This window comes from Cricetulus griseus, chromosome 5 (genome assembly GCF_003668045.3).
Source record: "Cricetulus griseus strain 17A/GY chromosome 5, alternate assembly CriGri-PICRH-1.0, whole genome shotgun sequence".
Lineage (NCBI taxonomy): Eukaryota > Metazoa > Chordata > Mammalia > Rodentia > Cricetidae > Cricetulus > Cricetulus griseus.
Window position 1 is genome coordinate 8,968,578 of NC_048598.1, and position 16,522 is coordinate 8,985,099.

At 44.0% G+C, this 16,522-nt stretch overlaps 1 pseudogene; it reads left to right on the forward strand.

Annotated features, from left to right (window-relative positions):
- The first annotated feature begins 2,515 nt into the window (after nucleotides 1–2,515).
- Nucleotides 2,516–11,400, forward strand: LOC100758800 (annotated as a pseudogene).
- Nucleotides 11,401–16,522: the final 5,122 nt, after the last annotated feature.

Here is a 16,522-nt window from a genome sequence, read left to right on the forward strand (position 1 = left end):
TATGAAGACAGAACAGTTTCCTAGAACAAGGCACACATTTCCCATCCTTTACTTGTTGCTAGTCCTCTTACCCACCTGTGAACGGATTCCGGTCAGTATTTTTCAAGAAAGTATTTTGGTAACCCGGTAAACTAAAAGGAAGTTCCTGGGGCTTTCAGCCTTTTTTTTCCCACCTGCTACCACATGAAGGTAGCTAAAGAGTGTGAACCAACTTCCTCCAGGCTCTGAACAATGGGCATGTCCCCAGCCCATGTACCCAGCCTCTGAGAGCATCCAGTTTCTGTGGAGGGGACTTTGTAAGAACAGTAACAACCTCTGAGGACCTTCTGCTTGATGGAATGGTGCCACCAACATATTTTGAGACCAATGCATCTTAGACTGGTCAAACACAGGGTCCTGAGGGTCTTGGGTGAGGACTGGTCATCTAGAGACTCTGTGGAGTTCCTTCCATGGAGATAAGAACTGGATAGCCAGGATAGTCATATGACCAAAAACTCAAACAGAAAGTGACAAGAAAGGGAAGACAACAGATGCAGAGAAAACAAAAACTGCTGCAGACTCAGAGAACAGAGACACCTGTGAACAGGAGATGGAAAGGGCAGAAACAGAAAACTTTACCCAGAGCAGGTGTCTGACTCCTGTTGGGATGGGAGGGGCCAAAGACCTGGGAGTCCATCCACCAGGGGTCTCTAGAGTGGATATTTCATGGGACCCTGGTGTTTTCCTCTGCCTGGCCTCCCTCCTCTTCTCCCTCATTGGTCCACCTGGGTATCCTTTCTTGGGCTGGCTCTGTTGGCTTTTCTAACACTCACAATAATGGAAAAGTCTTTAGAAACAAGCAGATTCCCGGGATGCAAGAGTAGCCATCTTAAGGGGCCAGCCCTTTGCTTTCCTGTTCTACCTCAGTTCCTTTAACCACTCATGTTTGGTTCCCCAGAACTGCTCTAGCTCAGATTCCAAAGACCCCTCCTCAAAAGCATTAAGCAGAATCCCAGAAGGAACGTCGTCAAAGCATTCTAGGTATTGACATCTGAGGCAAATCAATCTGGCCTTCAATGTTAGCTTGTGCTACCACTTATTAGCTTTGTGGCTTGGGTCAAGTCTTTTTCTAGCTTGTTGTCCCTCCTAGGTAACTACTCCACCACATTGTCCTGGACCAGTCAAAGTATGTACCAGTTATCTCCTGGTAATTGCTTAAATGTTGCTCTGAGAAGACCCGAGTTTGGAAAACAGCTCAATGATCTCTTTATGATGCTGTGAAATGGAAAAAAGTCGCACTGCAGAGCGATTTAGGAAGACTGCGACCATGCTGCCCTCCACATGGAAATGTTCTACACAAACCCACTACCTCTTTGTCCACCTGCTTGATTACCTCACACAATTACTGCAACAAATTTTAAAGATTTATCCCAAGAAAAGATGATTAAAATGTCTCATCACTAATTTCATGTTGACAGCATAACCATTATGTTCAATATGTCAACAGTTGGGCATATACAATTAAATAAAATACTGCTTTAAAATCAATTGTATCTGTTTCTTTTTTACTTATCATTAGTGTGGTTACTTCAAAGGGGCAAAATTGGGGATTAGAGGTGTAACTCAGTGATAGAGTCTATACTTATCATGCAGTAAGTCCTGAGTTCAATTCTCAACACCGAGAGATCTTTTTTATTCTTCTCTTATATATGACATCCTGACTGCAGTTTTTCCTTCCCTCCTCTCTCCCTAGTCCTTCCTCTCCCACCCCACCCCATCCACTGCTCCTCCATCTTCCTTCAGAAAAGCGCAGATCTCTCAGGGTTATCAACCAAACATGGCATATCAAGCTACCCTCCCCTCATATTAGGGCTGGACAAGGCAACCCAGCAGGAGGGAAAGGATCCCAAAATCAGGCAAAAGAATCAGGGACAGCTACGCTACTGTTAGGGGCCCCACAAGAGGATCAAGCTACACAGCCATAACATATATGCAGAGGACCTAGGCAGGCTCCCGGATGTTTGGTTCAGTCTCTATGAGCCCCTATGAACCCTGGTTAGTAGGTTCTGTGGGTTTTCTTGTGGTGTCCTTGACCCCCATGGCTCCTGAAATCCTTCCTCCCCCTCTTCCACAAGATTCCCTGAGCTCTGCCTAGTAACACCAAGAGATTTTAAGACATTAAAGTGATTTTTAAAATGTATAATTGTTTATGTGGCTTGGTTTATATTTCTGTTGATTGACAGATTCAAATGATCCTGTGATGTGTCTACTATCCCTCCAATCCTACTACCAGCACCCACATTCCCTCCCCATGAGAACACTTCCATCTAAGCCTCAAGGAAAGAAATGAATGTATTTATCAGTGCATTTTAAAGCTCTTTTCTGGGTATTAAAGGTTAACGGGCCATCAACTAAGGGGTAAAATGAAATGGATCTGCATCACGGCTCACCACAGATAGCATCTCCTTGGGGATAAAAACGCTGACCTGAGTGCATTGGGAAAGCTGGAAATCTGAACCAATACTGGAATGTGTCCATGTCGGCCAGGGGAGCGGGGTCTGAGATGCCAGAAAAGATACGGTAATCTCAGCCACCCACTCGCTTTGTCTCTCTCTGTCTCTGTCTATCTCTATCTCAGTGATTTGCTAATTCTTGAGACACTAATACAATATCTCAGGTCACTAGAAGGGGGAGGCCCTTCTCACACTCCATTGGCACTGTTACTGCAAAAAAAAGTATTCTCATGCCACATAAACACTCACCCATTGTCAGCCTCTCCTGTAGAGGACATCTTAACCATGCCTGCTAGTGGCTGGCTATAGGTATGCCTGACCATGCTTGCTGCCCTGCCAGCTGGCTAGGTCGCTCTGTAAGTAAGGCCTTTCCCTAATAAATTCCCTTATATTTTTACCTGAGTCCATATTGGTAATTCCCACATTTCTCTCCAATATCTTTCCTCCTTGAAACAGCTTGGTTCCCAGATAAACCCTGACATAGATGTCATTCAATAAAGCACAAGGCATCAATTCAATCCAAAACAATAATAAACTCAACTGATGGCTGTGGTGGCATTCATATAAGTAGGAAGAATAAATGTCCAATTAGGAAATGCTGGCCCTGGAGTTTTGACATTTTCATGAGATGCTTAGTTTTCAAGAAGAAATAGGAGGAGGAAAGTGAGGTGGAGACCAACACAAACAGTAAAGATTTAGAAAAACTGGCTGAAAACCCCTGCATCTAAGCCTGTGCTGATGTTTAGACACTCACAGCTCTTCTCTGAGAGTGTGGCCTTCGGCTGCCATTGAAACGCACATTCACACTGGGACCCAGGATTTCTTTTTCAATGTTCTCTTTTTAATGGTTTACAGACAGCAAATTCTCAAATTTTGTAGTAATTATAAGGATATAGAAATGCATTGCATATCTGAAAAATAGGCATTCTTATTTTTCATTCTGATTGATTGATTGCTCTTTAGTCTAGAAGAACCTGTTGGCTCAACTTGTACAGACACCTATTAACTCTGTCACAGAGGTCAAAGAAAAACTAGAGTTTTGCTACCAATCCAAATTGAGTCTTAGTCAATGCATGGGGTTTTCCCATCTCTTCCAGGTGTTTCTGCACCAGGTCAGACATAAACACTGACACCACTCCCCAGCAGGGCACCGCCTTTCTGGACGGTCCTGCAGTTTGTAAAGAAAGGAATGACAACATGAAAAGTGTGAGTTGAATAAATCTAATCTTAATGCATTCCATAAGATGGCTCATGTCTGAGCTTCCTCAGCTCTCACCAACCAAGTCCTCCACCCACCTCACCCCACAGTCAAATGACTCCTCTTTGATGATGAGCCAAGGCAATGGGAAAAGCTACGGCTTCAAACAATAGCGTCTGAGATGGAAGCGAAACGGCGAGGTCCTCACTTTCCCTCAGCAACCACAACAATTGGACAAGGTTCTGGCCTGAGTGATGAATCTGCAACCAAATGGTACCCAGATGGCAACCGCAGCTGCTCTTTCTACCAGCCGCACCTCAGCTCATCCATCTTCAGGACACACCCATGGCTGAGGAGGAGTGAGAAATTGAGTTGACAGAGCCATCAGAGAATATCTTTTGCCTTCTGCATTCTTTTCCTTCGATCATGTTCCTTGGGCTTCAGGCTTCTCGTTCTCACCTTCATGCTGCCTCTGTGATGACACAGAACTGCTGCCTGTGAACCAGGGTGAGTAATGGTCCCAGGCCCCAGTGGAATACATAATGCCTAGGATATTGGGTTAGGGAGGAGGGGCAGAGGGAGGTGAAAATGTTGCTCAAAATGCCTGGGTAGGAAAAAGATCTTGTGGAGCCTGCAAGTACCCAGGGAGTATCTGAGCATTCATACTTATCCTCCATCTAAGTCTGAGGCTCTCGACAGCACAGCATTTCAGAATTCATTGTTCAAATAGATCCGATTCCTATCCAGGGGGCTGTTAGGCCACTGACCACTTTAAAGCTAATCAGGGAAAGCGGAAGACGCTGGAGACTTGTAACAAATGGCATTAAGCTTCTGTTTCGTCTTCATGACCTAGGATTTATAAGAGGATTTCACTAGCTTTGCAGCAATGTAAAATAGACATTAGATGTCGATGAGGAAAACAAAATTACTGCCAAAGGTGATAAGAGTTTGGAAAAAGGAAAAGCAAGGCACATGCAGCCACTATTCACTGAGCAAGCCCTTCACAGCACTCAGAAGAAAGACACAGAAGTGCAGTGGGTTCCTGCTAAGATAAAAACACTTTCTGGAATTCACATGATTCCTGAAGAAGGCACAAATGTGACCCTTTGTCACATAGCCTTATTGTTCTATTCAACCATCCAGACAGCTGAGTGGATACCCCCACTCTGAGCTGTCAGAAGCTGAAACAAACCATTCACAAATTTCAAGGGAACTGGAGAAAACTATAGTGGGGGGGAGGAGAATAACAAATGCATCTGTTAATCTACACAGACTACCCAGGTCTAACAGACTTTCTGTTAATCCACACAGACTACCCAGGTCTCACAGACTTTCTGTTGATCTACACAGACTACCCAGGTCTAACAGGCTTTCTAGCCAAGGCATTATTCTTTAGCTTGGACCCCTAGTGCGTAAGTACAGTTACCTCACCCACCAGCTGCTCACCAAAGCATGCAGCTGTTTGTTACTTAATATAAAAGAGGGAAGACTTTGCTTTCTGTGTGTGGGCAGCAGTGGCCCCGTGGAAGCAGGGAGCCCTGTTGCCTGCAATGCTGCTATCCCTGCAGTTTACAGAAATGGACTGCCCCACCACTGTGTGGGAAGCCAAGTTCATTTGCCTTCTCTAGCTAATGCCTTTCTAACAAACTCAGATGCTAGAAAGCATTTTCAGGTGTGAAGGAAAATGTCTTTGTACACTGTAAAGTACTCACACTGTAGATTGCTGTAACTGTAAAACCCCTCCTAAGCTAGAGCAGAGAAGCTCACCAGAAAGATGTGTAAGAGCAATTTTCATGGATTCTAGTAAACATCCTGTTCTTTTGCTTTTGTTTCCCTCATAAGGTCTCAAGTATGTTCACAGGTAGCCATGTGTGGAACAACAGAGGCTGGGAGCTGGTACTTGTGTCCATGCAGGATTTTAGAAAGACAGGAAGAAAATTCAACTGTATTGAGGAAGATGACAGGGCACTCTGGTGACCTCAGGGTCCAGCCCTAAGTTGAAAAAAATATATAGTAATTTTTTAAAGTCAGAGATCACTGGTGAATGTGAATTGTATGTCATATGTGTTTGTGTGCATGAACACTTGGTCCCCAGATGGTGGTGCTCTCGGGAAGTTTGTAGAACCTTCAGGAGGCAGAGCCTTGCTGGAGGAAGTAAGTCACTGGGGATGGGCCTTGAGACTTGAAATGCCGACACCACTTCCTGTTCTCTCTGCTTCCTGGCAGCTGACACACTGCGATCAGACAGCATCTTGCTCCTACCATCATGTCTTCCCCACCATGAGGGAATGATCTCTTAAACCGATGGCCAGAATACCCACCCATCTCAAATCACTTCTTGTCAGGTCTTTGGTCACAGCAACAGGTAGAATAACTAGCACAGCCCCTAGCAGCATTGCAAGAGTCTGCTGAGGGCATGATCAATAGGGCAGGGTGAGCCTCAGCTAACAAGGGTGGAGGGAACAGAGTGGATTCTGATTGGTTGGTAGGAACAGAGTGGATTCTGATTGGCCTAATTCCCTCAAGCAGGTTAGGGCCTTTTAAAGACCACTCAACCTAGGACCACTCGTCCACCTAACCTCGGGTTTTCAGGCAAGTCACTTGTCCCCAAGCTGCTACTTCCTCAACAGGAAAACTGGGGAAATGACACCTCCCATGTCAACTATGTTGTTAGTGCAAAGATTAAGTACCATGGTTATGGGAGGACACTTTGAAAGTTTCAAAACCCCATTAAAAAAAGTAATTAACTTCATTCCAATAAAGAGTTGACATTCATATATACAATAGATTAATGGAAAAATCTTTAGCACTCCTATGCCAATCTTGAATACTGCTAACCTTTCTTTGGGGGTTAAGAAGTCGTCTTAGGAAGCAGAAGAGCCTTCCAGTTACAGAGGTGTTGTACTGGTTTAGACTGCAGTTACAACTTTTACAGGTACTTATATGTGTGTGTTCAAATATGGATCAGCAGCAGTTACCACATCCCATTGTACATTTAGCTTCCCCCGCCCCTGCCCCGTTATATAAGAGACAGATGTATCCATTGAAAAGCTTTGTAACTTCAAGAATTCTGAGTAACACTGAAAGAACAGAGTAAAGAGACACAATTCTGGGGAATAGCCAGATACACTTGGATACAATTGACTCAGGATGCCCTGCACTCAGGACACTTTGTTTCTATCTGCTTTTGTGTTATTGAATACAATTGATTAAGGGTGTCCTTCACTCAAGACACTGTTCCCATCTGCTGTCCTGTTACAATATGATATTGCCTAGAAAACCACTGTAATAAATACAAAAATCTTGACTGTCAACAATGTGACTGGAACTCTTTTGAACCTTTGTTCCCAAACACAGAATAGTGATGAGGAAGATGGTGGCTCTAGGACCCAGCGCGAACGTAAATGCAATAGAGCCTAAATCGGATGTCTAAACATGAATGGAGGCTCAGAGGATTCTTTTCTGCTTTGTTTCTCTTAACATTTACTATGTGGTTTGGTCTCTCCCACTTAACCCTTTCACACCCTCTTACATCATTCATAAACACAACAGTTACATTTTAATGAAAGCACTTAAGAGTGTCTATAATCTGTGTATAATAAATCTGCCTTTTGTGAAATGGATCCATGAGTTTTAAGTTAGTATACTTAATCTGTTAGTATATGAATGCCATATTAAATTAAGAATGGGTTCTGTAGATCCAATCAGGCAGAAGAATGTTCTCTATTCCTGCTTATATTGTTAAACATCACTCCAATATTTTAAACAAATATTAAAGTATTTTGGTAATGGAAGCTATCCAACAGTCCACTGAAAGAGGACTTTTTAAATATTTATTGGAGCACTAGAAAGTTATTCAAATGATGAGGCAAATGCATATAGTGTTTAGGAAAAAATGCTAAAGTACCATGCAACATAGGATGCTAGGCTAAAATGGGTGATGATAAAGGATGGATGGACAGACATTCAGAATGACTGCGAAGGTAAATTCAAAATGGGGAGCAGACTGTGTCTCGGTGCTGATGCAAAGCTAGCTTGGTCCTGCCCATGTTTATGTGCTTTTGATGAACTTACATAGTAGCCATGAAATTACTACAGCTTAGGATTTTTTTCTTTTTGGAAGGTCGTGCCAGCAAAGTTTCCTCTCCTCTCTCTCTCTCTCTCTCTCTCTCTCTCTCTCTCTCTCTCTCTCTCTTCTCTCTCTCTCTCTCTCTCTCTCTCTCTCTCTCTCTCTCTCTCTCACACACACACAAAGCTGTACTGGGAATTGGAATTGAGAGAGGGGCTCTGAGCATCACAAGGAAGATTGGACTCTGATTTTAAACAGGAGGCAACCACTAGATTCACAATGGAGGGAGTTCTTAAAACCCAGTGAAGAATTGCTTACATAATCACAAAGCAGACTTGGTATTTATAGTTGACATTAGCTTCCCTCTTCAGTCATTTCCTCCCAGATAATTGAGGGCTAAGCAGGAGGAGGATGGGAAAGTCATACTGATGGTCTCTAGCACTGGGGCTACAGGTGGGGGAATATAGCTGTGGGTATAGCCAAATATAAAATCATACGCATACTTTAAAAATATGAATTTTTTTCAGTTTTTGTAAATTAATAGTGAATCAACTGTGTGGCTCTCAAGTGTAAACTTAGAAGATGACAATGTTGTACCACAATGTGTAAATATTGGGCATACCTACTAGGAGACAACAGCCCAGCTCAAGCTTGCCTTCCTCTAGTGTAGCTTTATTTACATATGAGTCTCTGTGTATACACCAAGCCTGTTAGCATTCTCATTTCTGCTTTAACTACAAGGAGCAGGAAGTTCCTGCTGTGGTTTGGATGGGATATATCCTCTAAGGGCTCATGAGTTTGAACACTTGGTCTCCATCTGGGGTACTATCTTAGAAAGCATAGACTAAGTGGAAGAATGTAATTCCTGGAGATTGGTTTCATGGAATAAACCACTGTCCACATCTGTTCCTCCCTTTCCTGCTTTCTTCCTTCATGAATAGGTAGGTAGATAGATAGATAGATAGATAGATAGATAGATAGATAGATGATAAAGATGGATGGATGGATGGATGGATGGATGGATGGATGGATGGATGGATAGATGGGCAAATGGACAGATGATAGACATCCTTCCTAATCCATCCAAATTCGAGCAGGCTTCTACCATGCCTTTCTTATCTTGAGGGACAAAATAAATCCTCCCTGAGTTGTATAGTTGTATGTCATGTGGTTTTGTTTACAATGGCAGGAAACTGGGTGGTATAGACCCATGCTTCCTCAGGGAACTTCCTACCCATTCTGGGTTCACAGTACTGTAGCAAGTGAGGTCAACCAATGGTTCTGAGAGCAGCCATCCCATCACTCATTCAATGAACAGTTTTACTGTTTCATGGGGAAACCACCACAAGAATAACTGAGCCATCAACTTTACAGAAGTTGTAGATGAAAATATTCTTAAGACATGGGAGATATCATTTATTCTCAGACTGTTAGTAAATAGGAAATAGGATGTGTTCGTGGGCATAGGAGTCACTCTGTAGACCTGTCATTAAGCAAATGCAATGACCTCAGTGTGGCGAAAAGGAGAGGTGGAAAGTGCCAAGAACCAAGACAGCCTTGGGTGGCTCACAGGAAGCTGTGCTCAGCTCCTCGGCACATATGGAAATATGTGCATGGTCACAAACAAAGAGTAATTGCAGGGTAGTTTATTAATTGAAACTAAATGTCCTCTTCTTTGTAACATGGCTGAATACTGAAAACCTCAACACATGACAAAAGGACACGCACAGTCAGCAGAGAAACCTCAGCTTTGAACACCATGCCAAGAAGGAGAAAGTTTAGCATGAGTTTGTTCTCTGGCTCCTTATGCCAAAGAAACCACAAATGGGACTCCCAAGGATCTGAATAATGGATCAGCTTTCACTCAAGCCCTCCTTTTCCTTCCCTCTGTCATTTTCCTCTCGTCTCTTGTGTGCACTGAAAATCGGTGAGCAACTACACAGGAGACTGAAGCACCCAAGGTCATCTTTCACGTGAGGTGAGCAGCACCTGGGGGAAAATGAGAGTCACGCATTCCATACCGACGAACTAAGAGGTAAAAAGAACAAGACAGAAATCAAATGAGATCTCTAACCATGAGCCACCTTCTTCCATTGTCAAGTAAGCATGGTCAGCAATCAGTAATTGTGCATGCAGATGGCAGTGTAGAGACATGGTAGGACAGATTTGCTGTGTTTATAGGTTGGGGAGGCTAGGATGTGCATGCACGTGTTCAAGTGTGTGTGTGTGTGTGTGTGAGAGAGAGAGAGAGAGAGAGAGAGAGAGAGAGAGAGACAGAGAGACAGAGAGAGAGACAGAGAGAGAGAGAGAGAGTGGGGGCCAGAGGCTGATGTTGAATGTCTTCCTCTATCTCTTTTTACCTCATTTTTTGATATTTTTGAGACAAGAGTCTCTGAACTTGGAGCTCAAGGATTCGGTGAAACTGACTGCCCAATGAGCTTCAGAGGTCCACTTGTCTCTGCTCCCTTCCTCCCTTCCCACTAGCCCTAGGATTATAGATGAACCACTGTGCAAAATTTTACATGAGTGTTAGGCATCTAAACTCAAGTCCTTGTACTTTAGCAACCGAGCCATCTTCAAGCCCCTGCTTTTCTGACCTTTCTGATCAGATGATTTTTCTGCACATATAGTGTGGTTACACTTGAGGGGCTGGCTGATCTATTGACCAAATCCTAGTGAACAAATTTAAATTTACTCCCAGATGTTGCCATAAGTGGGTGTTCTAGAGATTGTTTTGACCTCCTAGGTCTGATTCCAAAGTATTCTTTCATGACACAATAACTAGGGAAACGAAAACTTCACTATACCTCCTTCTTTGACCATGAAATAACAGTCCTGGGCTCAAGCAAACACCATACATACACCAGTTCCCACCATGGAATCCAGAGCATCTGATTGTTCTCTTTTCCTGGCAGATGATGTGTGTACCTTGGTGTGAGCTCAGGTCAATGAGGTGCTTTGTAGAGATGATATTTGCCCATGAACAGGGTCTAAGTGCACAAGGAAAGACTTTACCCTTCAGCTTTATAGTTGGCAGGTGCACTAAGGAGGAAGCCCAGGCTGACATCATATACTCCATCTAAAACATAGAAAAAATTAAAAGGGAATAAGAAAACCTTCGGGAGTGAGCACACCTCTCTTTTTCTCAGGCTGCCGAGAAGACAGCAGACATTCAGACTGAGCATGCTCACCAAAAGCAGCCTCCACAATCTTTCAAAACAAGAAGTATGTCCTGCTGGGAGAAACCAGCAAGGAAAAACTCCCTTGGTACTCCAAAAACATCATTGGTCTAGGCTTCAAGACACCCAAAGAGGCCATTGAAGGCACCTACATAGACAAGAAACGTCCTTTTCTGGTAACGTTTCCATCCGAGGTCAGATCCTATCTGATGTCGTGACCAAGATGAAGATGCAGAGGACCACTGCCATCTGCCAGGGCTATCTCCATTACATCCAAAAGTACCGTCACTTTGAGAATTGCCACAGGAACTAGTCTGTGCACCTGTCCCCCTGTTTCAGCGATGTACAAATCAGCACATTGTCACCAGGGGACAGTGCAGCACCCTGAGCAAGACCATGTGCTTTGACGGGCTCCAGGTCACCAAGGCTACTGACACCAAGAAGCAGTTTCAGAAGTTCTGAGAGGACTCTGGCCAACTCCCCAGAACCAGAAAAAAAGAAAAGACAACATCTCTTTTTGCAAGACAAGGTCAAAGGAGGCAAAGGGAAGTTTCTAGAAATGAAGCCTAGCCAAGAAGTTCCATACTCTTGATGTCTAAAACTTTTGAGTGGTAGTGATGGTTGTTTTTCCCAATCAAGTATCTGAAGGATCTAGAAAATTCTTTATAGACAACATGCAGAGCAAATGAAGGATGTGGTTTTGGTTTCTATAGTCTGTTTGTCAGTCCAAAGTCCGTTCTGATTTTCCGTCTTTATAAGCCTACCTTGTCACTGGGCTCCCAGCCTGAGACCCTTTCAACTACACTAAACCTGAAGGTCCTTTTTCATTTTTTTATTTGATCCTCTCTTTGGATTATTTCCAACCCACCCAACCGCCAAGATTACAAAGAAATTAAACCTTTCCAGGGTGGATTGGGGTCTAGCTTGGCAGCTTTTAAAAACTGCAAGGCCTAGTGAGGAGGAGTAAGAAAGGGAAGAGGGAGCCAGGGTAGGAGGCAAAACGAGATGGGACCCACAGCAAAGTCAGTGACCCAAGAGAGTCTACAGCTGCAGACCAGTGCAGACAGCTGAGCACAGCTGGGCCCATATTCCCCTTGCTGTTCTTCATCATGAAGGCACATGGGATAGCTGCCATTTTTAATACCGAAATGAACATGATTGAAAAGATTACAGTCTCCAGGAGCAAATGGCCCTCCTCTCTCGAGTTCTTTTGCTATATGTGCCATCTACTTGCAGTTTAAAACAATTAACTTTTAGACAAAAGGGAATTAATCTAGTCAGGGATACATGAAACCTAGACTCTTATACCTTAGAGGCTGGAAAGCAGGTCAAAGGGCACAAAACTGTCCCCATGGACCCTCTTTCTAGAAAAGAGGCTGGAAGGTAGTGGTTCTCAACCCTTGGGGTTATTACAATTCATAAAAGCAGCAAAAGTACAGTTATGAAGTAGTAACAAAATAATTTTCTGGTTGGGGGTCTCCACGACATGAGGAACTGTATTAGGAAGGTTAAGAACTTCTGATCTAGGGTGTTGTGACTTCACCAGATGTCACAGTGGAAGAAAGGATCTGTCTCCCATGATGCTCCTCAGAAGTGGGAGGGGTTGAGGTTCCCTTGTACAGAGATAGGAGAAAGGGAAGTTGTGTGGAGGAACAGCTTGTGTAAGTTGAAGAGTCTGGATGGTGGACTCAGATGCCCTCAACGGCTGTCACCATTCTCCAGGTTCAATGTCCACCTGACGTGGAAATGGTACCATTAGCACAACAGGGGGTTCCCTAGCTTTCCATTGTGAGCCAACATTCACTGGGATGGACTGTGATTGTGTTCTCTCTCTCTCTCTCTCTCTCTCTCTCTCTCTCTCTCTCTCTCTCTCTCTCCCTCTCTCTCTCTCTCTTCATCTCCCTCCTCTCTCTTTCTCTCTCTCCTTCCCTCCCCCACCCCACTGAATTTGATAGCTGGCCACTCTTTGAGATGACACAGATGGCCACTCCAGGCGGCTCAATACCACTCCAAACAATGTGACAAGAAATTGATCTTCCAAGATTAGGACTGAGGGCACGGGTGTGGGCAGAGCACCCACCTTCTGTGAAGACCATCACTGGGGGCAAGGGGAGATAAAAGAGCTAACACAGGTGTCCAAGCCGCCCACCATGTTTGCTTTGGCAACCCCAGTTTTGGTGATAGCACAATGTCAAGGGACTGTCATTTATGTGGGTTGTCGGTGTATAACTGTACAGTTACAGCTGGGATTGACCCACGATATTAAAAAGATGGAAATACTAAACCACAAAAGAAACTATTTGGGTAGAGAAAGGTTGATGGAAGCAAAGAAGGAAAATACATCGTAGGTGGAACTTCCCCTACTTTTCCCAGCTACCTGGAAAAGTGTGTGTGGAGTAGGAGCACTGAAAAATAAGGACTCCCCACCATGCTCAGCAATAAAATTCAACCAAAAGAAGGCAGTCTAATTCATTCTTTAGGTTTTCAAATCAATGTGGGAATATTTTGGGCATTTTGGTAGCTGCACCTGGCTGGGAGCTCTCTCGGTGTGGCAGCATGGTTTGATCTTCAGGAGTAGCATAGAAGCTCAGTCCCCATTAGTGTGATGGTTTGCTCCCTGACTTTAAAGTTGCCATTGTGGGGGGGCGGGGACTGCAGAGAACAGCAAAGTCAAAGTCACAGGTTTTGACTGATGGCATGCATGGATGCATGGGGGCGTTTCTTTCTTGAGCCTCACTGCACTGGATTAGCTTTAACTGAGCCATGGGCTAGCCTTGCCACAGACCAATCACATGAACCCCTCACCTGCACTGGGCTGACATCAGGGTAGGTCTGACATCAGTGAGAAAACTGACTGAAAATGAACAGTTTTAGAATAATAGATGCTTCTTTGTTTCTGGAATCCTAGAAGGAGCTGGTGTCAGAGATCTGAGAAGGAAACAACTTACAAGAATGGGGATAGCATGGAAATCACCCATCCAATGCACTCAGTCAGGAGCAGTATTTGGGGCTTGGCCCTACACATTTAAAAAGATAAGAGCAGATTGCTAGCCTTGAGTTTAAACCAAACCAGTGGACTCTTTCCAGATACAACTCCCAAAATGTTTTGGATAAGGACAGTTAAACCCATCTTGATTCTCCATGTCACCCTGGCCCTGCGTCTGTTCCATATTGAGTTGTATGAGAAATTCTACCTTGTATGAGTCAAGGTTCTCTGGAGGAGCAGAACCCATGAAATGAGTATGTATTGAAAGGGAATTTATCAGACTGGCTTACACAGCACCATCTGGGTAGTTCAACACTGGCTGCCTTCACACTGGATAAGCTACTTAGCTTAGATGGCTCAGAGGTCTTTGGGGGAATTCCCAAAGAACCACGGGTCCTAAATCCACATTGGAAAGCTAAGGAAGGTGAGTTCTAGTGCCAGTGAAGGATGGTGTTAGTGATAGCAGCAGCAACAGAATAGATTCAATCACTTGCAAGAGGTGAAGCAAGCAGGCAAAAAGCACTGACCTTTCCTTCGGTCCCCTTGCATTCTCAGACTCACGGAAAGTGTACACTCCCTAGGGAAGGGTGTTTCCCCCTCATCTATTATACCCTTTGTATACCCACCCATGGATATGTCTCTTAGTTGACTACAGATTCAGTCAAGTTGATAACCAAGATTAACTGTCACAACCACCAGCCTGACCTGGCAAACACCAATAACCATAATATTGGGTGGGCCTGTGAACCACCTGAAAAATAAAATCTCATCACACAGCTCTGCTCTGATAAAAGAAATGAAGGCCTGGCTATTAGCACTTTAATTTCTTATTTAGTCCCTTGTCCATTAAGAACATTCTATCACAGTTTGTTAATAATAGAAAAGCTCTTTGTAATAAATCAGCACTGGGACACTGAATACTTTCTTCTGATCAATGCCTAGTGGGAAACTGACTTCTATGTATTTTAAAACAGCTCTACCTGGATGCACTTGTTCTTCATACAGAGAATATCATTTGCTGTACACCGTAAGGTTATGAAAGAGCCAGCCTTATAACATTTAGAGTGACATGTCATTATTTCTAGAATTTAGTTCCGTTCTTGACAAGTAGCACATGTTCAAAATAAGTAAGTGAAGCTTGTCCTGCTCTTAACCTAACCTTAGGCACTTTTATTGCACATATAACAGCCTAAATACACGAGACATTCTAAATATAACTCCGAGTTTCATTAACAAGTGAAGTATCATGAAATATCTCACTCCTTTGCTTGCACTAGAGTGATGATGGCTCCTAAGTCAGAACTAGGGAGGTGAGGATATCTTTTCCTGCAGCTTATGGTCCCCACAGTGCATCAGGCTGCTGAGACTGCATCCATCCCCATCCATCATTCATCCATTCCATAAACCACTGAGGTCCTACCTGCTATAACACCAGTCATAACTCCTGGGAGCCTTGTTCCTGTGGAGAAGTACTTGGGCTCTGACAACTTTCCATTCTTCTTACAAACTCATTTGACTTAGAATTTTCTGCCTGCATTCGACAATGCTGGGATTTCTAGATTTCAGGTGCTAGGCTGGGTTTGCTCCGGTGGGTGGGCTTTATCAACTTGTTGTATCTTTGCACGGTGTTGTGGTACTATCATTCATCCTGGCTACTTGCAGATTCCTTTTGGTTTTGTTGTTATTTGTATCTGTTTGCAGTACTGGGAATGGGGTCCGGGGCTCCCTGTATACTGGAAAAGCTCCCTTTACTATTCACCTAGCAACACCCCAACCTTCCACCACCTGCTGTGACATCTCTAATGAGCTGTAAATATATGTCAGAAGACACAGAGGTTCTGCCTACTTGTCAATGACCATCATTGCCCCAAGCTGGAGAGGATATTGGCGGTCAGGCTGGAGAGATGACTCAGTGGTTAAGAGTACTTGCTGCTTGCAAGCGCCTGAGTTCAGATCCCAGCACCAATGTCAGAGGACTCAACTCTAGTTCCATGGGTCTCTACATCCTCTTCTGATCTCTACCATTAGCCACATGTGTGGCATATACCCACACACACATACACATGTACATATAAATAAAAGTAAATCATAAAATATGAGGGTTGGCAGGACGTATATCAAAGCCTCGGGCCCTGTGTTTACGTAATTTAACAAGGGACAGTCTCAATCTTTCCAAATTGTTGTTCAAATTTCCCTCCACATGAAGTCCATCTGCTCAAATCTGCACTGGCTTATAGTCGGCCTTACACCGCAGCCACCCAGTGCCCCAAAGGAAGTGCACACAACAGTATCGAGGGCAGAGTAAATCCGAAACAGCCCATTGCCCATTAACTGGTTTGTCAAACGACAACAAAGCAGGAAGTAACAAGGCTGATCCTAGAACTGGTACTTTGGCAGGAACGCTCAGGTTTCTCCACAGTTTGTAAGTCGCTCCAGCTGCATTTTCACGGTTAATGAAATCGAGAGAGGCAAACTCTAGAGACAAATTAAAGCCCTGGACCTGCTCGGAGATGATGTTGCAGCAAAGGGGCTCTAGCTGTAGGCCAGTCTATGGCTACACACACAGAGCTACACGCCAGGCCCTGTGTCGCAGTTTAG